This window comes from Amblyomma maculatum, chromosome 3, assembly GCF_055883805.1.
Source record: "Amblyomma maculatum isolate TAMU_Amacu chromosome 3, ASM5588380v1, whole genome shotgun sequence".
Lineage (NCBI taxonomy): Eukaryota > Metazoa > Arthropoda > Arachnida > Ixodida > Ixodidae > Amblyomma > Amblyomma maculatum.
Window position 1 is genome coordinate 60,354,961 of NC_139346.1, and position 23,705 is coordinate 60,378,665.

At 44.3% G+C, this 23,705-nt stretch overlaps 1 long non-coding RNA gene across 1 annotated transcript; it reads left to right on the top strand.

The window, feature by feature from the left end:
- The first annotated feature begins 215 nt into the window (after window positions 1-215).
- LOC146194851 (uncharacterized) lies at window positions 216-23,701 on the top strand. Its single transcript, XR_014705489.1, has 4 exons — window positions 216-391; window positions 741-846; window positions 7,609-7,716; window positions 23,490-23,701. It is a non-coding gene; the product is annotated as an uncharacterized LOC146194851 (long non-coding RNA).
- The last annotated feature ends 4 nt before the right edge of the window (window positions 23,702-23,705 follow it).

Below are 23,705 nucleotides of genomic sequence, written 5' to 3' on the forward strand. Positions count from 1 at the left end.
GCCATCTAACTTCACAAATGAACTTTATTATTTGCAAATAATTTATGCATTTACAAATACTTGATAGTTATCAAACTCACGCTCCCTCCTCTTTTTTTTTTTGCGTTGCGCAACTGTGGCTCTCCTTGTTCGGTTCAAGCGCTGCGTTACTTGTGCGTAGTTTGTTTTTGCAGCCTGTCAGTTGTATCGTATTTCGATTAGCAATCCTTTATTACCGCCGGCTTGACCTCTTAAACTACCCTGTTATATCATTATGAAATGCATAGAAAGCCTGAAGCCTTCGCAGTGTTCACCATTTGCAGCGCCCACACAGGATATGACCTGCAACTTGCTTTCAATGCTCGCTCGCCAACGGCATCAACGGTCTCCGGACAATAATGGAGTCATTCAGGTAAGGCTCGCTTCTCTTTTTTTTTCCGCAACTGCAAGTTTAAAATACGCGCAAAAGCGTGTAGGCTTCTGTTCATCAGCATATATTTTGAAGCCTCAGTTTTACCAAGTGCTATTTTCTTGTACTGGGAGCAGTGGCATTGTCGCTTTTTCGAACATGGGAGGCGCGTAGGCGCTATTTGTTTTGGCAGTGCTGTAACCGCTAACTTTCTTCCGTAGACACAGAAGTATGTGTTCTTGTGCATACATATTTTAATAACTTCCATTTTTTGTCATCACAAATATGCATCGGCAGTCACGTTTACGTCCGGTTGAGTGAGGCATTACAGTTTTGTTCCTTGCACTTCCAGGTGTACACTGACATAGACGTTTTTGAAAATGTTCTCCTGGAAGATGCTTGCTCAGGGTGGATGCTTGCTTGGTTGCTAAAGGCGTCCCGTGAACAGCATTAAGCTTGTAAGTGTGTTCTTCCGTCACATGATTCTCAAAAGGCACTACCATGATTAATGGTGATAAATGCTTTATTTGCCTACCTATGCTGTACAAGTGGAGGAACCGCGGCCTAAGGCTAAGCACATGCCCACAAAGTGCGGTCAGCTGTTGCCATGGTCTCCTAGGATGTTCTCTCTAAGGACGTCATTGCATATTAGGGCACTTCAGACGGGCAAGCAGCTTGAGTATGTGAATGTGTTTGCTTGCACTTTATGTTCTGAAGATTAGTGTCGTGTGTAGCAGCCAATCAAGGAAGTAATCGTGAGTTAATCCGAAGAAAATGAATTGCTCATTTTTCACTTCCTGGCATACTTTTTTCTTCTGCAGAAAAGTCCCTTATAAACAGTACGCATACTTTTTTTATAGCTGCAGCATAGACATGCCGTTATAAAGCCACTTTGAAACCTCAAAAAAGTAAAGTTGCTATTTAGGTCATGCTCATAAGAAAGAGAAGCTGCTAAGAATGCCTCACGAATTAATTGTTGAGTCATAAAGAATATTCTTTGTTGCTGTGCAAAATAATGCAAAATGTCCTACATCTCAAAAAAAAAAAAATCTGGAAACATTTCAGTGACCTGCTGCGTGCTTGCTGAAACACACACACACACACACACAAAAAAAAGAAAATGAGGGTGGGGACCAATGTTGTGTGCACAAAGGAAGTTGAGTAGCTGAGGAAGTCATCGCCGAGCTCTACGACAGCAGGCTTGGCATGGCAAGGAGTCATAGAGCACTGGCACGACAGTGTTGCATCGGCTTCAGCTCTTTCCACGCACTTTTGATGGCCTTCCATAACTCATCAGAATTTGCAATGTGCAGGACCATTTTTTGCAAATTGGCTTTTAATGCCTGAAATGTTTTCAGTGGCTTTCATATCAGCGACCTTAGGAAGCCAAGCTAGTGTAATGGGCTACAAAGCTTTTCAAGGTGCACTTTCACAATGTGCGCCGTGAGGATAGGGAAAGAATGCTGCGGCAGAAAATGCCCATTCTTGTAAACCATGATTGACAGCACTTAAACACACGGCCAGAGTAAAGAACACATAAATGACGAACACAGGTGCTGAACTTCAATTTTATTCTGTAACTGCTAATACTCTGCTTATATACCCATAAAGGCACAGACAAGTGGCGATTTTTGACACTTGTGGCAACAAAAACTAATGTGACAAATAAAAACCAAAAGAATTACCGAAAGGACAAACCTGAACGAGGAGAGATTGAAATAGGCAAGTTATCTTTTAAGCCGCCAACACATGGAAAGTGGACTAATAAGAACAAAAAAAAAACACAAATGTGGAAGGGGAGCAGAAAATGGGTAGCAGAGGTAAAGCTAACAATTAGCACAGCAAAACGCATAAGATGAAGTGCGCTAAAGCTGAAAAAAAGCGTCATGAACAACAAAAATGAAGCCAACAGTTGACATTGCCAAATGCAGAACACAAGCAGTACTAAATAGCTAAACCAAAGCAAATGAACGAAACGCGCATGATCAACAAGGGTGAAGTCAACAATTAAGATAGCGAAAGGATGAAGATGAGGTGCATAAAACCAAACAAGAATAAAATGTCAAGAAATGAATTCAACAAATGTAACAGAGCTAAAACCAGGCTAGATTAGAGAAGTCCATAAAGAAAGGCAATCTCTTTTCCCAAGAGTGAAATGGAGGTGGTGCTAACACAATCATCCTTGAGCCTCAAAATCTTGGCAGCTTCGACTATTTCATGTGTCAGCTTTACCAATGTGTTTTTAACACTTTTTTTTTCAAAGATTGGGTGGCATGGCTTCTTTGAGTCAGTTCCTGCAGTGGATGGGCAGATTCCTGGGAGATATACCTGATAAGTCATTTTAATGCTCCATTAGCTTTTCATTGATGCATCGGCTTGTTTGTCCATGCATACCTTACGGCAAGTTAAAGGCTTATAGTGAGCGCCTTCTGCACATGCTGCTAAGGGTTTTCTGTGCTTCTTGGTGTGGCATCTTTTCTTTTTCATTAACGATTCACGAAAGCTGCAATAGTTGCTCAGGGCAGAAAAGAACGTCAACTCCTGCTTTCTTTTCACTCATCGTAAGGTTGTGGGAAATTTGGTGCATGGAACGAATCACTGCAACCTTTTTGCGTGGCCTGTGAACTTCAGCCAGTGGTTGTGTTTTTGCACTTGGTGTTTTTCAGCACTTTTTCTGCGACAGTGGAGAGGACTTGTAATGGGTACCCTGATTGCGTGAGCCTGCATACCTTTTTCAAGAAGCTTTCTTGCAATTTGTGCTCGCATGACTTGTTCAAGGCGTTGACAAGGGCAGACAGGATGATCTTTCTTTTGACCAGCTTTGGAACGAGCGGAGTTGCATGTTAGGAAGGGATTGTTTCCCCTTGGTCCAAATGCCCGGCACACATAACTGGATGTAAAGAAGATTCTTAGTTCCACGATGTGCATGGAATCATTGTCCGGCATTTCGTGCATAAATTTAAGGGGAGCCAGGGCACTCTTAAGGACACTAAAAATTTCAGGTACTTCATGAAAAAAAAGGCTTTCTTGTCACAGTCGAAAAGAACTAAGAAATCATCCAAAAAGCAGAATATATTTTTAACTTGTTAGTGTTTGAAGTGGTTCCTGAGACTTCTGTCATGCATAGCTAAGAACAGATCACTGAGAACGGGGCAATACATGATAAAATGCAGATCCTGTGACTTTGGATATAGTGTAAACCATTTCATTCTACAAATGTTGATTTTAGGTACACAGAAAGCATAACCAAGAAACCATCTACAGAGACGCCACACAATCTGGAAGGATACGGCTCCAGGTTTGTCGATAGCTTCACGAACACATTTCATGAGGTCCCCCATCTTGAGGTATAGAATAAAATAATTTTAACATCTGTAGAAAAAACACTGTAGGCTTTCTTTCTATTCCAGTTCAAAGACCTAATGATTTCATCTGCATTCTTTACCAGAAAGGGATCGTCGATAGAAAGCAATTTCTGGTTGCCTTGTAAATACATAGCGACGTCTTTCTGCCAGGTATCCTCCGAAACAATAACGCACAGAGGGCACGAGAGGTATATCTGGCAGAAAGACGTCACTATGTATTTGCAAGGCAACCTGAAATTTCTTTCTATCGATGATTTCTTTCTGGTAAAGAATACAGATGTAGTCATTAGGTTTTTGAACGGGAAAAGAAACAAAGCCTATCATGCCTTTTCTATAAATGCAAAAGGCTTGTTTTATTCTATACCTCAAGATGGACCTCATGAAATGCGTTCGCAAAGCTATTGACAGACATGGAACCATATCCTCCCAGAGTGAGTGTGGTGTCTCTGTAGATGGTCTCTTAGAACTGCTTTCTGTGTATCTAAAATAAACATTTGCAGAATGGAATGATTCACACCTTATCCAAAAGCACGGGGTCTGCATCATATCATGTATTACTTACTCCCTTGCTCAGTGATCTGTTCTTAGTTATGCATGACAGTAGTCTCAGGAATCACTTTGAAAACTCACGAGTTCAAAAAATTTTCCGCTTTGGGGCGACTTCTTAGTTATTTTAGGCTGTGACGTAGAAACCTTTTTTCATGAAGTACCTGAAGTTTTGAGTGTCTTTAAGACTATCCTGGCTCCCCTTGAATTAAAGCAAGAAATGCAAGACAATGATTCCATGTGCTTCCTGGAACTAAGCATCTTTTTACACCCAGTCACGTGAGCTGGGAATTTGAACCAAGGGGCAACAAGCCCTTCCTATCATATGACTCCGCTCGTTCAAAGCTGGTTAGAAAAAATATCATCCAGTCTGCCCTTGTCAACGCCTTGAACAAGTCATGCGAGCACAAATTGCAAGAAAGCTTCTTGAAAAAGGTATGCAGGCTCACGCAATCAGGGTACCCGTTACAAGTCCATTCCACTATCGCAGAAAAAGAGCTGAAAAAAACACCAAGTGCAAAAAACTGAACCACTGGCTGAAGCACATAGGCAACGCAATAATGTTGCAGGGTTTCCTTACATGCACCAAATTTCCCACAACCTTACGACGAGTGAAAAGAAAGCAGGAGTCGACGTCGTTTTCTGCCCCCGAGCAACTATTGCAGCTTTGTTGAATCGTTAATAAAAAAGAAAAGCAAAAAAAAGAGGCCGCACTAAGAAGCGCAGAAAACCCTTAGCAGCACGTGCGGAAGGCGCTCACTCTAAGCCTTTCACTTGCCGTAAGCTATACATGGATCAAACCTGGCCGATGAAGGCTAACGGAGCATTAAAATATCTTATCAGGTATATCCCCCAGGAATATGCCCGTCCACTGCAGGAACTGACTCAAAGAAGCCATGCCACCCAATCTTCGAAAAAAATCTGTGTTAAAAACACATCGGTATAAGCTGACACATGAAATAGTTAAAGCTGCCAAGATTTTGAGGCTCAAGGATGATTGTGTTAGCACCCCCTCCATTTCACTCTTGGAAAAAAATGATTGCCTTTCTTTATGGACTTCTCTAATCTAGCCTGGTTTTAGCTTTATATCATTTGTTGAATTCATTTCTGGACATTTTATCTTTATTGTTTCGTTTTATGCACCTCATCTTCATCCTTTCGCAATGTAATTATGGACTTCACCCTTGTTGCTCATGAGCGTTTCTTTCGTTTGCTCTGTTTTACCTATTTAGTGCTCATCTTCTGCATTTAGCGGTCAATTGTTGGCTTCATCTTTCTTGTCATGCACCTTTTCTTTCAGTTTTAGTGTACTTCATCTCGTGCGTTTTGCTGTGTTAATTGTTAGCTGACCTCTATTACCCATTTTCTGTTACCATAGCATTTCTTTTTTTTTGCTGTTATTAGTCCGTTGTTCCACGTGTTGGCGGCTTAAAAAATGATTTGCCTGTTTTGTTCTCCCCTTGTTCGGGTTTGCTTTTACGGTACTTCTTTTTGTTTTATTTGTCACAAGTGTCGAAAATCGCCACTAGTCGGTGCCTTTATGGGTATATAAGCAGAGTATCGGTGGTTCCAGAATAAGGTTAAAGTTCAGAGCCTGTGTGCGTCTTTTATGTGTTTACTCTGCCCGCGTGGTTAATTAAGCACTGTCAATCATGAATCAACACCACTAACCCGACAACTTTTTCTATCCTTGCAAGGTCCTTCTAGCAGGTGAGAAAGGAGCTGGTGGCAATGATTACAAAATAAGCTTGGGAGCTCAGCTGACCATGCAGGGAAGAGGTGAGAGGCTGTCTTTGTGGTAACCTCCCCCCCCCCCCCCCCCTTCACATGTTTAAGGATTGTTGAGTGCTTGGCCTGAGGCCATTGACATAAAGGGAATCATACCTTAAAATAGCAGTATTTAATGAAAGTTAGAGCCTTGGCAGCAAAACAAACATGGTATATAAGAAAGCAAGCCACAGGTCAAAAGACAAAAGTATAATCATTTACTTTTTAGCAACTAGGCAGCACTCTTTTTGTTTCTAGGCCCACCCAGTACAGGCCCACCCAGTAATGCCTTAAAGTTAGGGCTTTTGTGTAGCCATCCTATCTGAATCCTGCTTTATCACGCCTTTTCCTAATAAATTTATCTGACACATTAAGGCTCAGGGCAGCCCTTATCTCACCCCCTGTTATGAACAGGCTGTCACTAACAGAGGCAACAATTTGTAAATTCTTTTTGGTTGCTTTGGTGAGATAGCGGGAAGCATCTTTGATGATTTGGTCTTCATCCCGGTAAGTGTGTATGATTATGCCCTCTGGAGTCTCAGCCACTCCAGTTGCTTTTCTGTAGTGCGCTGTCCTGTGACGTCCCTCTAATTCAGAATCTTGTCGCTTGAGGTATCGCGGCAGCCTTGTAGGTCCGTAGCCATGCTGAAGCTTTAAGCAATGCATGTTGATAACTGTCCATTTTACAGATTGAAAAAGCATTCACACCAGAGAGTGAGAAATGAACGATCCATAAATTTTGTGCGTTTGGCCAGTGTTTAAATTGCATTTCTTCAATTGTTTGCTGTATAGGACAGTCTTCAGAACATAAAATATGAGCAAGGCCGTTTGTCTACTCATGCTGCCTGTTCATCTGAAGTGTGCTGATGTGGAGTAACATCCTTAAAGAACAGTGTAGCAGATGTGGGCATGCTATTCAACCCATGTACAACCTCTTGACCAATCACTTTGTGACTAAGTGCAGTTACTACAGGCCTACTATTGCCTTCCATACTAGGTGTGTGTTAATTGTTGCACTCCTTATTTAATCTTGAGAGAATGATCTGTGTAGGTAATTTCATAAAATGGATCACTACCTTATTTTGACAACCCATTTATTGCTATTGCTGCCATGCAGCATGTGACACTGATTGAGTGTAGAGTTCTCAAGCACTTCCTTCCAGCCAATGCTTGGTTTAATAATTTTGTTGTCATTGGTCTTGTGTTGTTAAGTAATGGCAATAATTAGTGAACTGGTTGATCTTGTGCCCTTCCAGCAGGTGTGCTTCTGCTTGGCAGCACATGAAAATCAGTAATTCTTGTTTATAAGTCACTGTATCTGTTCTGTTCCTAAACATGTAATTGTACTCAAGGGGACTCAATCACAGTTCTTCAATGCTGCTTTTTTGTAATACACTAGTTGACTTTGCTTTATATTTGATGATATGTATTCTTTCCTTGACTGTCATTGTGTATATCAGTGGGCCTGTTAGATTATCCACTGTCCGCAGGTCACCTGAGTACAGCCCAGCCATTTGTTTACTAGGGTTGCTCTGGCGTTAGTCTTTCTCCAGGTGGACAGTTCCGGGCTACCTGCTGGCTGCTAGACTTGCCAGGATGATTTTATGTTGGCTGCTCGCATCCAACTAGCAAACAACGAAGAGGCAATGGGTGAGTAATGTCTGCGGCTGTTTTTATTAACTAGGACCGCAGAGCTTCGGGTGAAATTTTTTTTTGTTTTTAGGGTGTCTTTAATAATGTGCAGGCAGGTGCTCATTTCAGCTGATCTGCAGTGCTCATCTGTTACATCTTTAACTGTCGCCGCATACATATTTAGTTCACAGGAGTCAAGTGGATGCAGCTAGCACAGAACCGGGTTAAATGGAGAAATATGGGAGAGGCCTTCGCCCTGCAGTGGGTATAATCAGGCTGATGATGATGACATATTTTGTATGTGTGTGACATTGTCTCCCAATACATAATTTACAAGATCAGATGATCATTCCATATCGAGCTTAATGAGTTCGGATTTGCAAATTACATTTGATCTGTCAAGTTCTAGCATCAACTTATTTTACAGCATTGTTCGAGGACCTTCTCGAGCGTGAGAGCAGACCTCAATTCCCTGTGCACTCAGGCATGCGCATTCATGCAAGTATATCGTCAGCATGCGACACACGGTCTGAGTGTTCGGTATTTACTTTTCTAGCGCAGTGGAAAGGACATAATTTGGTAATTGCTCAGAAATATTTTAAGATGTAACGCATGCATGCACTATCACGTTTCACTTGATTCATTAAGGTGGTCACAACAGCTAACAACTGAGCATAAACTGGTTATTGCATTTCACTCCTCACACGTTAAATTATAAATCCTCGAAATTTGAGCTCATTCGGTGCAGCAGATAGTTTTAAAAATAATTTTTATTATTATTGAAAATGGCTTTCTGGTCACAACCATTGGCCGCTGACGTCATGAGATATCATTCTCATGTCGTCTGCTATTCGCGATGTAGGCTATGTAGGCTGCACTTTTGCATTCATGCTTGGATGGTGGTCACAGATTTTTTTTTTCAGCAAAAATATTTTAATCACATATTCTCTTTTCTTTGAAAAGCCTGTACTATAATATACGACTTTAGTGATCCTCGGACTTGTTTTGGGCTTCGTCTAGAGGCTGCCGAGGAGGCTGAAATGGATAGGCTCATGCTGTATAATTCAGCATACAATCAGAAGCATATTATTCTTACGCTATGAGATTTAGCTTGTTTAAGCAACAAGCGCTCATGCATATAAAAAGGTACTTGTCCGTTTCTTTCCACCGTGTACCTGCGCCACGAAAGTGGGGAGGGGTTAGCATTATGTTCCTGACTGCTGAGGTATTGCCGTTGCTCTTTCGGTCCAAAAACTAAGAGTAAGCAAGCATTACCTTGAGGCGAGAGCATACCTTTCAAACTTAAAGGAGCAGAGAAAACTTTTGAACAAAGCGATACCTCTTGACGACCTTCCGTTGATCAGTTCCGTCGGTGTCGCGAGGCCGAAAACCTCACTACGGTGATAGGTGACCGCTGGTCGTGCTGGTGTCGTCGCCAGTGTAATGTGAAAAATCGTGCGTCGATAAGCTAAAGCTGATAAGCTGACTGTGACCGTGCCTTATGCTGAAGAAAACATGCCTTATTCTATATTGGTTTTGTGCAGTAGCATCTTCATCAAGCACTTTCGTCTGAGGGTCGGCCACTGAGTCAATCAACTCACCCCCCCCCCCCTCCCTGCAAAGAAAAAAAAATGTGTCCTTTGATATTGCAGCCAGCATTTCAGACGACGCTCCACCGTGTATAGTCTTCTGTCCGCAGTAATAAGAATGTTTTTAATATGAAAGCGCCTCTACTTTAATAAAACTAGCAGCACACCTCTGATTTGGATTCATTATGCAATTGGGGCTGGTACAAAAGCAGCCAATGGTGTGTGCTGTGCCTTCACTGTGGGGAACAACTGCCAGCATGACCAGCGTGGCAGTACGGCCTTGCATGTTGTTTTCCATGCATGATGGCTCATACGGGGAAGATTGGGAAAAAATAAGGTGATAGATGGTGCATGCATTTGGCATTTCTCAAATATTTCTGAGTGTTTTCGAAAACACTTCCTTTTTTCACTGTGCAGAAAAATGAAATGAAGACGTGAAAAATTAATGCACTCATGATACTGATGTACTGTCTTTGCCAGAAGTAACCAGGCTGCGTGTTCCGCTTCTCAGTCTGTTAGCAGAGAATTCACAAAACTTCTGATGCTGTAAATTGGTGCAATTAAATGAGAGCTCCTGTCTTCACTTACCAAAAAGTTATGATCCTCAGGGGATCCATGTTAGCTTCAGAATACAAGCAAGAAGCAAAACATGCAGCCTGGTTACTTTTGGCAAACACGGTACATGCACTTATGGTACATGTACATGTACCTTCTCGAGTACGTACTGGGAGCTGCAACCCACGGCAATGCTCGAGAAGGTCCTCAAACAGTAAGTCAAGTAAAATAAGCTGAGTATGGACTTGAGAGATGAAACGTATTTTGCAAATAAATCGATTTAATGAGCATAGTAGGATGCAAACATCTGCACTTGTAAATGGTGAGAAGAGATATGTTGCCCCACATACACAAAATAAGTAAGTAATGGCAATGGAAAGACACACAAGATGTCCACCACGACTGGCAGAAATAAGCACTATCCTTGAGATTGTAGGAAATGTCGTGTTCACTGAAGTACCGCACATGCTCACCACTTCCATATAACCTCTGTCTTCTGCTAGCTGCCCAAGCGCAACCCACACTAAATCGTCCTTGTGAGAGTGTGGCATCCAGCAGCATATCATCAGAGAAAAAATAACCCCCCCCCCTCCCCCCCATACACACAGAAAAATGTAAGAGCTGGCTCCACGCTCGAGCGCCCCTTAGGCTAATAACTTAAGCCCAATGACAAGGCGGCGCGTATGCGAAAACTAACGATAAAAAAGAGTAAGCGTGACAAATGTCTCTTAAATGTAATTTATGTTCATTATTTTACCTGTGTTTGCTGTGTTTTTGGTCATTTATTTTTAATGTGACAGTATTGAAGGCCCCGTTTCCCCAAAATCTTCCATTGTTGTTGGCAACGTCATGAGCAAATAGTCATGAGCAGGGTTCTAGCATTTGGTAAAAAGCAGGTGACATTTTTGTGGGTCAGGCATTGATTTTTGGTGTTAGTTTGTGTGGCATCATGAGGTCGCATGAGATGCCGAATTGCCTGGAGCTCCTTACGATTTAAGGGTGAGATGGCAATTAAGCCCTTCCGAGTCGCACTTTTGTACAATGTTGCTAAAGCAGGTATATATATATATATATATATATATATATATATATATATATATATATATATATATATATATATATATATATTTATATGTGTGAGGTTGTCTTTCAGATAATGTGGTAGCTTATCACTGAATGCTAATGAATGTTTGAGATAAATGGATCAGTGACGAAGCGAATAGCAGTATGCAGGTACGAAAATGAGGGTCACCTTGTAGAAATGCAGACTGGTGACAGTCACACTACCGCATTATACCCTTAAAGGCAGACTTTAAGTATCCCTCCAGGTTTTAATTTTAATTTATTTATCCGAGGGCTGTTTTTACACCTGTTTTCGTTCCGGATTTGGTTTTTATTTATAATCGTGTGGATTTAAGGTAGTCTCATTTCTCGCAAGGGTGGAAGAACGGGCTAGTTGCTGGTTCATATTGGGAAAGGAAAAAAATGATGGCACACTCGACAAAGTGCTGTGTTGTCATTTTTTTGTTCATGTCTCAAAAATGCGCTCTTATTTTTTCTCAAGCTCTCTGTTCTTACTGAGCTTTTTCATTTCACCTCAGATGCATGACCTACAGTAATGAAGGACATGCCTCTTTGTTTATGCCTTATCACTTAATGTTGTGGTATTATATATTTTTTTCTTATGTGTTTTAGATAAAAAGAACGACCGAGGTTGCCCTGCTTTGTTATATTGAACAACAATGCACCGTAAAGTCATCCCGCTGTCAAAACATGCATGAACATCAGAGCATATCCTACCTTCCGTTATCGCTCTCAAAGAAAGTGTCTAGTATGCAGAAACAATAAGGCAGTAGGCATTGCTAGTGAAGTTAACTGCCGCCCGACCACATTTCTTTGGTATGTATGATCAGGTCGTTTAGGCTTTTTGAGAAAATGTATTGCATAAAAGGGTTGCCTTTTCTCAGTATGTACACTCGGCAAAGTGCTAGACTGCATTATGCAAAGATAGTCTGCAGTCTACCTCTCCCTTCTTGCCACCCTGCTGAAAGATATCTGTTGTCTGCCTGTAGCAATGCATCCGTCTGTTATTTCAGGCTACTAGGGAAAGTGACACTATGCACAGGCAACCGTAATAAGCGTACTTATTGAGTCCCCACTAGCAACGTAAAGCAATTTGCCTTTAGGAATGCAATAATAAAGCAGTTGAGGTGTTCACGGCAGCTGGTGGTAAGGTGGGTCGGTGTTTTTGTCATCAACCCCCAACAGTTAAAGGCTAACCAAGCACATGTGCATGCAGAACATCAATTGTACGCATAGTTTTTGTTTAAAGTATTCTAGCTGCACATCAAGCTTTAAATAAACTGATACCCAGTCGCCGTTGCTCTACTTTTGAAGCAACCTTTCTGCACAAGTAGATCTGCACATACCAACAAGCCTGGCAGGAAGTGGCTCTTAAGCGTAACACCATCGGCTGCTGTCTAGTTTCAATTGATGAGTGTGCACTGCTCTACCTACAAAGGAGAGGTGCAGATTATTTGCTCTGTGTGCTGTTTGCACACTTCAGTAATGGAGAAGGTGCAGATCCAGTTGGGCAGGTGACACATTGTCATGTGACCAGTCCGGCTAACAAAGCATACTCCGTGGCTCGTATTCAAACTTCTCAAAGCCCTGTTAGTTGTTGATCACTGCCAGTGTAGAATAGCATGAGTGAAGCTGCTGCTACCCTGATTCTGCTCACATTTCAGAAGTTTTGCCTTGCCGGCACACTGACGGACCGACTGATTGACCTTGTAGCCTGTAAGCATGTGCTCGGGCAGTGGTTAACTTTACTAGTGCTTTTGATTTATAGTTTCTTGCACTGTTTTTTACATGCTCGACACTTTCTTTGAGGATGATAATGGGAGTTAGGATGTACTCTGATCTTCATGCATGTTTTGACAGTAGGTTGACTAAATGGTGCATTGTTGTTCATTACAACAAAGCAGGGTGACCTCAGTAGTTTTTTTGTCTCAAACTCAAGGCTATAAACACATATTTTGGCAGTAGCTCCACCCTCGTTCACAATAAGCCTTTGTTATAGCTGAGGCCAATATAGGTGGGCTCTACTTCAGAGCTACAAAAAAGTAGTGAAACCAGTACCAACAAGTTCCATAAGTACTCACCGGTACCAAGCTGTCGAGGATTTTCTCTTTAGTCTGACATATCGAATACACACACATGTGGCAGCTGTTAAATTAGGTTTAAAAAAATAAAAACAACAGTAGGCGATAATGCATAAACAAATTCATCTTCTTCATTGCTGTAGGTAATGCATCTGGGGTGGAATGAAAAAACTCAGTAAGAAGAGAGAGCTTGGAAAAAAAATAAACCGCACTCCTAACACATCGACAAAGAAAGAGATGACAATACAGCGCTTTGTCCTTGTCTCAAGAGTGTGGTTTTTTTCCCCCGAGATGAACTGCCAGCTAGCTCATTTTTCCACCCTTTCAGGAACAGAGACCACCTTAAATCGACGCGGTGCTACAAATGGAAACCAAGTCCGGAAGGAAAGCAGGTGTTAAGAAATCTCTGAAAAATAAATTAAACCTAATTTTAAAACCTGCAGGGATACCTAAAGTCTGCCTTTAAGGGTATGCTGCTAGTTGCTTCGTCACTGATCCATTTATTTCAAACATTTATTAACATACAGTGAAAAGCTACCACATTATCTGAAAGACAACCTGACATAGATATATATACTTGCTTTAACAACATTGTACAAAAGTGCGACTCGGAGGGGCTTGATTGCCATCTCACCCTTCAATCGTAAGGAGCTCCTGGCAATTCGGCATCTCATGCGGCCTCATGATGCCACACAAACTAACACCAAAAATCAATGCCTGACCCACAAAAATGTCACCTGCTTATTACCAAATGCTAGAACCCTGCTTACGACTATTTGCTCACCACATTGTCAACAATAATGGAAGATTTTGGGGAAACGGGGCCTTCAATACTGTCACATTAAAAATAAATGACCAAAAGCACAGCAAAAAACAGGTAAAATAATGAATATAAATTACGTTTAAGAGACATTCGTCACACTTACTCTTCTTTTTTATTGTTAGTTTCTGCATATGTGCTGCCTTTTCACTGCACTTAAGTTATCTCATTAGCCTAAGGGGCGCCCGAGCGTGGAGCCAGCTCTTGCATTTTTCTGTGTGTAGGGAGCGGGGGGGGGCTACTTTTGGTTGCTCCAGAATGCGTTCATTTTTTTCTCGACGATATGCTGCTGGATGCCAGACTCTCACAAGGACAATTTAGTGCGGGCTGCGCTTGGGTAGCTAGCAGACGACAGAGCTGATATGGAAGTGGTGAGCATGTGCGGTACTTCATTGAACACAATCTCAAGGATAGTGCTTATTTCTGCCACTCGTGGTGGACATCATGTGTGTCTTTCCATTGCCATTGTTTACTTATTTTGTGTATGTGGGGCAACATATCTCTTCTCACCATTTAAAAGTGCATATGTTTGCGTCATACTATGCGCATTAAGGTGATTGATTTGTTAAAATGCGTTTCATCTCTCAAGTCCATACTCGGTTTATTTTACATAGCTTGCTATTTTAGGGCTTTCTCGAGCATTAGCGCGGATTGCAGCTCCCCATGTTTAGTCAGGAGGCATATTAATTCTGTACTGTGATAGTCAGCACTTCAGCCATCGACATGCACCAGTGCGTTGTGCGACGAAGACAGAGAAGAAGTACGCTGGGCTCGACGTTGCAAGGTCCTCTCCTCACAGCTCTCCATCTGAGCGTCAATAAACGCCCTATTACAATTGGTGGAGGTGCGGGGTACGATCCCATCCAAACTGGAACTGCGAAGCCGTACACTACCCTCTACAACCGCCATGCAAGACCAGTCCACTTCTACGCTGCCGGCCGTTCCACCCACGATCATGTGTTCTGGCGTCGTGCGCCAGCGTGACCCTTGCCTCTTCAGTGGCACGGCCGACCAAGATGTCGACGACTGGCGGTCATCATATGAAAGAGTAAGCAGCTACAACAAGTGGGATGACTCATACAAGCTCAGTAACGTCATATTCTATCTGACAGACGTGGCGAACCTCTGGTTTCGCAACCATGAGGCTGACCTGTCATCTTGGTCGACATTTAAAAAGAATTTCGCGGAAGTGTTCGGCCGCCCGGCAGTGCGTAAGCTTCGTGCCGAACAACGTTTGCACGATCGTGTTCAGCGCGCTGATGAGACCTTTACCAGCTACATAGAAGACGTCGTTGATCTCTGCAAACGAGTCGACCCGGCCATGCCGGAAGCTAACAAAATCCGCTACATCCTCGAGGGTATTTCTGAGGACGCCTTCCAGATGCTGGTAGCGAAAGGTCCCACCAGTGTTAGTGAACTCGTGAAGCTTTGCCAGAGCTACGACGAGCTCCGCAAGCGGCGCGCTTCTAGGCGCCGCTCCAATGTGTGCGACGAAGGCGTATCCGCATTAGCCCTGGGCGGTTCGCCAACTTCTGAAGGGAGCCCGCTGAATCAACAGATCAAAGATTTTATTCGTGAAGAGGTCGCACGTCAAATCTCACTCCTTCCCCATTTTCAAGACTCGGGCCGCCTCGTTCCTGAACTGGCTCCATCTTTGGCCCCTACTATACGCCGTGTCGTGCAAGAACACGTCGCTGATGTCTTTCCGTCCAACCCCGTGCTGCCGCCTGTGACGGCACCTCTCACGTATGCCCAAGTAACGGCTAGGCCACCACCTTCGCCCACGTCTGGCTCCTATGTGCAGGTCCCTGCCTACCGGTCACCGCCGCATGCTGAACCTTCGTTCCAAGCCCCACCCTCAAGGTTCCGCCCACATCCTATGAAACCTTGGCGTACTACGGACAACCTTCCGATTTGCTATGCCTGCGGTCGGCCGGGCCATGTTGCACGCCTTTGTCGCCAGCGCCTCCAACCTTCACAGCCTGACATTCGACTTTATCCGTACGATACCGACTCACGCTCGCAAATGATTCCGCCCGGTTCTCAATTTGTCTCACAAGATCGCCAAACGTATGCCACTCGTCGATCACATTCTCCTCGGCGCTGATCGCTTTCTCCAATGCTGCGACGTTCTACTAGCACCGTTGAGGGAAACTAACAGTCGCAGTTCCGGGGGCAAGAACTGCGCTTGTTTCGAATTCCTCAAGTCCTCCGTGTCGTCCCGCTAATGTTATCAAAGTTTCTGTAGAAGGCGCCACAGTTCTCGCTCTCGTCGATACCGGTGCAGCCGTCTCCGTCATCAGTGAAGCGCTCTGCCGTCGAATTCGCAAAGTGACCACTCCGATTTCCGACTTTTCGCTCCGCACCGCCTCATCACAGCACATTCACCCCTCCGAATCTTGCACAGCCCGTGTGCTCACTCAAGACGTCTTGTACCCCATCGAGTTTATTGTTCTGCCGAACTGCTCGCATGATATCATCCTCGGATACGATTTTCTATCGACTCATCAAGCCGTTATTGACTGTGCTCGTGCGCAAATTGCCTTCGCCCCACTCTGTGATACCCCTCCCCGCACTGCAAAACTTCTCGTCGCCCATGACACCGACATTCCTCCGTTCTCTGCTGCCCTCGTACCACTGTCTTGTGAGTGGGTAACTCCTTTGACTGCGATTTTTACACCTTCCGAAGCCGCCTCCCGTCATCCCTGCCTCCTTTTTCCGTTCGCAGTTCTCGAAATTCAAGACGGCAAGAATGCACTTTACGCCTCGAACCCATTTTCTTGCCCAGCAGTCCTGCTCCGTGGCGAATGCATTGGACGTCTTGAAGAGCTTGATCCCAGTCATATCACCACTCTTGCTGACTCAACCCCCTCCTTCGACGTTAGTCTGTGCTCTTACGATGTTGCGACAGCTTCGACGCCCTCCGACGTTTTCCAACATGCTATTGATGCTGATCTTCCACTTGCGCAACGTGATCAACTTGTCGCCCTCTTGCAGAACTTCGCTTCTTCATTCCACCTTCCTCAAACTGACTTGGGCCGCACGTCTGTCGTAGAGCACACTATCGACACCGGCAAAACCGCACCTTTGCGCCAGCGCCCCTATCGTGTGTCGGCTTCGGAGCGCCAAGTAATTGCTGATCTTGCGGACGACATGCTCCGTCGTGGTGTCATTCGGCCATCCCACAGTCCCTGGGCGTCTCCAGTTGTGTTGGTACCTAAGAAAGATGGCTCCTTCCGGTTTTGTGTCGACTACCGCCGGCTCAACAAGATCACGCGCAAGGACGTCTATCCTCTGCCACGCATCGATGACGCATTGGACTGCTTGCAGGGCGCCGAGTTTTTCTCCTCGTTGGATTTACGATCTGGCTACTGGCAGGTGCCAATGGATGACGCTGACCGCTCTAAAACTGCCTTCATCACACCAGATGGATTATATGAATTCAACGTCATGCCCTTTGGGCTTTGCAACGCCCCGGCCACATTTGAACGCCTCATGGACACTGTGCTTCGTGGATTCAAGTGGTGAACCTGTCTCTGCTATCTCGATGATATCGTAGTCTTTTCTACCGATTTTCAATCCCACCTGCTCCGACTGAAGGACGTTCTAACTTGTCTCGCTACCGCCGGCCTCCAACTGAATGTGAAGAAGTGCCGCTTTGCTGCTCGCCGACTAACTATTCTAGGTCATGTCGTTTCTAAGGATGGCATTCTTCCCGATCCCACCAAACTTCGTGCAGTTGCCGAATTCCCACGCCCAAAATCACTGAAGCAGCTACGAAGTTTCATCGGCCTGTGCTCCTACTTTCGCCGCTTCATCTTAAATTTCGCCTCTATTATTGCTCCTCTCATCCAGCTCCTCTCCGGCAGCTCCGACCTCTCCGCATGGACACCTGCTTGTGATGACGCCTTCAACACTTTACGCCGTCTTTTGGTTTCGCCTCCCATCCTCCGCCACTTCGACCCGAATGCGCCAACTGAGATTCACACTGACGCTAGCGGTATTGGGATAGGCGCCGTTCTCACCCAACGCAAACCTGGTATCCGAGACTATGTGGTGGCGTACGCAAGCCGTACCTTGACCAAGGCAGAGTCAAATTATTCTGTTACGGAAAGAGAGTGCTTGGCCATTATTTGGGCCATCGGCAAATTCCGTCCGTATGTCTATGGCCGACCATTTTATGTGGTCACTGATCATCACGCTCTGTGCTGGCTGGCGTCCATCAAAGACCCGTCCGGCCGCCTTGCTCGCTGGGCTCTTCGCCTCCAAGAGTATGACATTCGTGTCATATATCGCTCAGGCCTCAAGCATACTGACGCGGACGCTCTTTCGCGCTCACCGCTGCCTCCCTCTTCGTTGTCTGATGAGATCGGCGCCTACGATTTGTCTTCGCTTGCCACTATCGACATGGCCACGGAACAGCGACGCGACCCGTGGATATCTACACTTCTGGACTTTCTTTCAAGTCACTCTCCAGGTCGTTTGTCTAGGGCGCTTGCCCGCCAAGCTCACCATTTTTCAATTCGTGACGGACTGCTCTATCGCCGCAATTATCTTCACGACGGAAGGAAGTGGCTTTTAGTCATCCCCCGTCATCTCCGCGCCAAAATTTGTGCTGCTTTCCATACTGATCCCCAGTGCGCCCACGGCGGAGTGTTGAAAACCTACACGCGCTTGCGTCTACGCTTCTTCTGGCGTGGAATGTACCGCTTTGTCCGCCATTTTGTCCGCTCTTGCCAGTCTTGCCAACGCCGAAAAACTCCTCTCAAGTCTCCTGCTTCATTGCAGCCGTTGCCCTGTCCTGCCCGTCCGTTTGATCGTGTCGGCATAGATCTATACGGTCCCCTTCCTACAACTTCAGCTGGCAACCGCTGGATTATCGTGGCAGTGGATCATCTGACCCGCTACACTGAGACATCATCACTGCCCTCTGCTTCCGCACGCGACGTGGCTGCCTTTATTCAGAAAAACCTGGTTCTTCGCCATGGTGCCCCTCGCGAACTGCTCAGTGACCGCGGACGCGTTTTCTTATCAGACGCTCTTGAGGCTCTCCTGAAAGAATGCCGCATCATACACCGCACCGCTACCTCGTACCACCCTCAGACGAATGGACTGACAGAACGTTTCAACCGCACTCTCGGTGACATGCTGGCTATGTACGTGAACACCGACCATTCCAATTGGGACCAAGTTCTACCGTTTCTTACTTACGCATATAACACCGCGGCACAGACCACTACTGGATTCTCTCCATTCTTTCTCCTTTACGGGCGCGAGCCACCCTCTACCATGGACACACTTTTTCCCTACCGCCCTGACGTTTCCGAATCTTCCCCCCTGTCCGATGCCGTCAACTACGCAGAAGAATGCCGTCAGCTCGCCCGCTCTCTCACAACAGAAAATCAGTGGCAACAAAAATACCTCCGTGATACCGGCGAAGCTTCGTCATATCTCCCGAACTCTATGGTGTGGCTCTGGGTGCCCTCCACAATCCCTGGCCTTTCAAAGAAACTTCTTGCTCGCTACCACGGGCCATATAGGGTCCTCCAGCAAACATCTGCAGTCAACTACGTAGTTGAGCCCGTCACGCCCTCTGCGGACTTGCGTCGCCGTGGTCGTGAAACAGTTCACGTGAACCGATTGAAGCCATTCTATGACCCCGCTGTGCTTTCCGCGCCATAAGTCGCCAGGATGGCTCCTTTTGTTTACCCGGGGGAAAATGTACTGTGATAGTCAGCACTTCAGCCATCGACATGCACCAGTGCGTTGTGCGACGAAGACAAAGAAGAAGTACGCTGGGCTCGCCGTTGCAAGGTCCTCTCCTCACAGCTCTCCATCTGAGCGTCAATAAACGCCCTATTACAATTCGTACATGTACATCAGTATCATGAGTGCACTCATTTTTCACATCTTCATTTCATTTTTCTGCAAAGTGGAAAAAGGACGTGTTTTGGAAAACACTCAAATATTTGAGAAATGACCAATGCATGCACTATCTATCACTTTATTCGTTCCCAATCTTCCCCATGTGAGCCATCATGCATGGACACCAACATGCAAGGACTGTCACGTTGGTCATGCTAGCGGTTTCTTCACAGTGACGGCACAGCACACACCATTTGCTACTTTTGTACCAGCCCCAATTGCATAAAGAATTCAAACCTGCGGTGTGCAGCTTAACTTTTATTTATGGCAGAGGCGCTTGCATATTAAAAACATTCTTATCGACGTTATGCATGGATGACTGCATGCAACAGACACACTTTCGTGTCAGCTCTACCACATAGTGTCCTCTTTTCCCCAGATTGATTCCTAAGACTGCACTGCATTCCCATCCAGCAATGGAGCCAAAGTTCGAGCTTCACCAATGCTGGCATCGACAAATCCCATTGATGCTCTCTCTCTCATGCTCCCTGTTTCCGCACTCCTTTTATGTTGAGCTTTGAGAAACTAAAATCAGCTTTAAACCTGTGCCCTTTTAGCCATTTAAAGCTGTGTCTAGCTGGGTCAAAGCTATTGCACGACCTTTTAATTTATTTTTTACATATGTTTTGTGACTCCTAAAATTGTGACTCCCATTTGAGAAACATTGCTTTTTGATGACTGAAGTGAAACATGATAGTGCATGCATGTGGTACATCTCAAATATATCTGAGCTATTACCAGAGCATGTCCTCATTTCCACTGCATTGAAAAATAAAATACCATACACTCAGATTGTGCTTTACACACTGACGATATGCTTGCATGAATGCGCATGCCTGAGCTTGTACTGAGGGCTATGATCTGTCACACTCCAGGTCATTAAATGGTACCATAAAATAAGCCGAGGCTATGCACTTGACAGATGAAAGATATATAGGGAATCTGAGTTCAGTGAGTTCATTATGAAATAGAAATCTGCAATTGTCAGTTGCCTGGTGGGAAAGAGTGCCACATGCATATTATACGTATATAAGCAGCGACAGCTGAAAAGATACCATAGGTGGGCACCATGAATCAGCTAAGAGCACCTATGATGCCCTCGGATAAAAGAAATGTCGCATGATACTCCCCTGTCCTTCTAGTCAGTTTTAAAAATAGTGCATAAATTTTTCACTTCCATATCACCTCTCCATTGTCTGCTAGTTGGAGGGCTGCAAATAGCATAAAATAATCCTGGCATGTCTGGCTGCCAGTAGGTACAAACAAGACAAATATGAATAAAAATGGGAAACGTTGCTTTATGCTTTCGCTAGTTTCGCTGGCTGCTGGCTTCCCTTATGTAATTTGTCATTTAATAGATTTCATTACTACAAAAGCAGCGTCACTTCAAAATTTACATTGTCATGGTCTTGATGAGTGTCAGTATTAACTTAAAATTCTATAGACATGCCACAGCATTCATGGCTTTATTTTGGATATAGTCTGATATAGGCATTTTGAGCAAAAATCATGGGCATATCTCTAGCAGGTGGTGGTTGGCTGGTGACATGGCTGGACACTGCTCAGTGGTTGTGCACGTCACGAGTCTGACACGGCTAAGTTGGCAGATAGGAATTCTGGCTTTAACCAAGCCATTAAATGTGCCCGAGTGACCTAGGGGTGGCATGTCTTTGTCTGGATCCAAGGCTCTTTGGATCCAGTCAACCAGGCATCCACAGGTGACTCAGGCAGGTTCAGATGGCTTGGTTAAAGCAGGTCTCTATATCTTTATGTGGTCTAACATAATGTGATGGCTTACAACTGTGTTAATGAGTATGCACAACATAATAGAATAAATTGTGGTGTTACTCATTTAGCCTGTAGTGAAGTGTCTGCACATGAATGAGAATCCACACGGAAGCCCCAATGTGCTCCATCATACACTTAAGGTAGAGTTTAATGTGCCCCCGATTATTTTTGTGTTGTCTTTGTAACAGTGTGCATGACTATACATGGATTACAATCTCCATGTATAGTATATGTTAATTAAATCTCTCCCATCATCTGTTTCAATTTAAACGCCACAGCAATGGCTGTGTCAGAAATCAGTATAGGTCATGGAAGGCATGAAAAACAAGAAACTGCAATATCTGCTTCATGATTTTATTCACTATATCGCTGAAGCTAGCCTGGTTCAGGAACAGTCATCACACCGAACGTGCCTTTATGACCTTCCTGATATTTGACACAAAAGCCTTCTTCACCTGGATTTTGAATATAACTAAACTCAAGGATTCATTCAAGTTATTAACACGAAAGCGTTACTTCGCTATGTTCACAGATTTCTGTCCGTAGACCGCACCCGCAAAATCGTGTCCGCAGCAGTTGCGAGTAATTAAGAAACGTGAGAGGTTAATGAGTGGTGTCAATCGATAGAGGCTGACATAATGTTGCTGATGAAAAATAGGCCAATAAGCTAGTTAGGTAATTAATTACAGGCAAAAAATGTAAAAGTTCTCTGCAGCAGTTGTGAGTAATTGAGAGGTGGTAGAGGTTAATGAGTGGCCCAATTGATAGAGGGTGACATAGTGTTGTGTCGAAATAATAATTAGGCCAATAAGGTAATTAGGTAATTAATTAGAGGCAAAACATGCAAAATCGTGTCCGTAGCAGTTGTGAGTGATTGAGAAATCGTAGAGGTTAATGAGTGGTGTTAATCGATAGAGGGTGATGTAATGTGTGCAAAAAAATTATTAGGCCATTAAGGTATATAATTAGAGGCAAAAAATGAAACAGTAAAGGCAAAAATGGTCTCATTAGCTAATGGCTTGGCGCCACATTTGAATGTATCAAATACTAAAATAATTAAACCAGTGAACTAAGGTGACTTCAAGGATGTGACATCACACAACCTGAGGTCGACCTAAAAAAGGGCATATGAAGGGATTAGCATGCAATTTCAAAGTACCAAAGACTAAAGTAGTTAAGGGAGTCAATTAGAGTGGCGTCAAAGGTGGGACGTCACGCAACTGGAAATAGAGCTGAAAAAGGACACAGGAAGGGATTGTGCAATTTGAAAGTACCAAAGACTAAAATGAATAAACAAGAAGTGGATAATGTGAGCTAGAGGCTGTGACGTCACACAACCAACCGGAAGTCTAGCTGAAGAAGGGCATAGGAAGGGATTGGTGCACAATTTGAAAGTACCAAATAAAATGGGTAAACAATAAGTGAATTAAGCAACCAGAAGCAATCAACAGCAGATTCCGTGCTTTTGCATTACTCCAATTCAGATTCTGCAGCGCTATTTTTAGTTGTAGATGGATGCCACTCTGCAGAAGCGGCCTCAGTAAACTCCAGAGGGAGTGGAGGTTCGCCAGTACAGCTGCACGTGTTTTACATCCAAAGCCAATTCTCGAGGAACAAACGGTTCAGTGCAGGCCAGGCTTGTGTTTAGCCTCTGAGGGACTAGCATAGTGGTATTTCCACTTGAGGTATAGCAAATTGGCAGTCAGAATAAACGAGGTATGTGGATTTCTAGATCACTAGCTTTGTTTAATGATTTGGAAGGAAAAGTCTACACTTGGTCATGATGTGCCACGGCTAGGGCATACCTAGGTGGCGACCCCAGGCCTTCACACAGTTTTGTTTTGTTGCATTAGCTGTAGGTTAAAATGAAAACTTGAGATTAGGAGTATGTTTAGTTGCTTATAATAGTTTGCTTTAACCTTCCTTGCATTGTTTTTATTCCATATGCAGGCACCTGGAAAATGCAAGGATATCTTGAGCGGCTTCATTTGGTTCGGCAAGCTGCGATGTGGTCGAGCGGCAGGATCACTTCATTAAAGCTTTGCTCACAGGATCACTTGGCTTGTAGCAGTGTTCTGGGCATCTAATGCCAAGTAGACTGTGGTGTCGAAAACACTGATGGGCCTAGACCTCACAGAGCACATCCCAAATGTATTGCTGGCATGC